Below are 1,031 nucleotides of genomic sequence, written 5' to 3'. Positions count from 1 at the left end.
CTCAAGATGTCAAAAGGACAGAAGGCCGAGGGGAAGAAGATGACCCGGGCCCCCACCATGGTGAAGAAGCAGGAGGCCAAGAAGGTGGTGAACATGCCGTTCAAGAAAAGGCTGAGGAACTTCAGCATTGAACAGGACATCCAGCCCAAAAGGGACCTCCCCTGCTCTGTCAAATGGCCTCACTACATCCAGTTGTAGCGGCAAAGAGCCGTCCTCTACACGCAGATGAAAGAAAGTACCTCCTGCCATTAATCAGTTCATCCAGGCCTTGGACCACCAAACAGCTACTCAGCTGCTTAAGCTGGCCCACAAGTACAGACCAGAGACAAAGCAAGAGAAGAAGCAGCGACTATTGGCCCAGGCTGAGAAGAAAGCTGTGGGCAAAGAGGATGTCCCACTAAGAGACCCTGAGACCAGGGGTTAACACTGTCACCATCTTGGTGGAGAACAAGAAGGCTCAGCTGGTGGAGACTGCACAGGATGTGGATCCCACTGAGCTGGTTGTCTTCCTGCCTGCCCGGTGTCGGAAGATGGGGGTCCCTTGCTGCACTATCAAGGGCAAGGCCAGGCTGGGGTGTCTCGTCCACAGGAAGACCTGCACCACTGTCACCTTCACGCAGGTTAACTCGAAAGACAAAGGAGCTCTGGCTAAGCTGGTGGAAGCCATCAGGACCAATTACAACGACAGATACAACAAGATCCACCATCACTGGGGAGGCAACGTGCTGGGTCCGAAATCTGTGGCTCGTATTGCCAAGCTGGAAAAGGCAAAGGCTAAAGAACTGGCCACTGAACTGTGGGCTAACTGAACACTGTTGAGTTTTCTGTATATAAAAATAATAATAAATATTCTTCAAGCCAAAAAGAAAAAGAATCTAATTTGGGGACTGGCGTGGTAGCTGACACCTGTCATCCTAGCACTCTGGGAGGCCGAAGTGGGAGGATTGCTTGAGCTCGGGAGTCTGAGACCACCTTGCAAGAGCAAGACCCTAACTCTACTAAAAATGGAAGAAAATTAGCTGGGTGTTGTG

At 51.2% G+C, this 1,031-nt stretch overlaps 1 pseudogene; it reads left to right on the top strand.

Moving 5' to 3' along the window:
- Positions 1-809, top strand: LOC100964282 (annotated as a pseudogene).
- Positions 810-1,031: the final 222 nt, after the last annotated feature.

The sequence above is a fragment of the Otolemur garnettii genome, unplaced genomic scaffold (assembly GCF_000181295.1).
Source record: "Otolemur garnettii isolate 467f Iridium unplaced genomic scaffold, OtoGar3 scaffold00001, whole genome shotgun sequence".
In the NCBI taxonomy this organism is placed as follows: Eukaryota; Metazoa; Chordata; class Mammalia; order Primates; family Galagidae; genus Otolemur; species Otolemur garnettii.
This window is presented reverse-complemented; position numbering and strand designations above follow the sequence as displayed.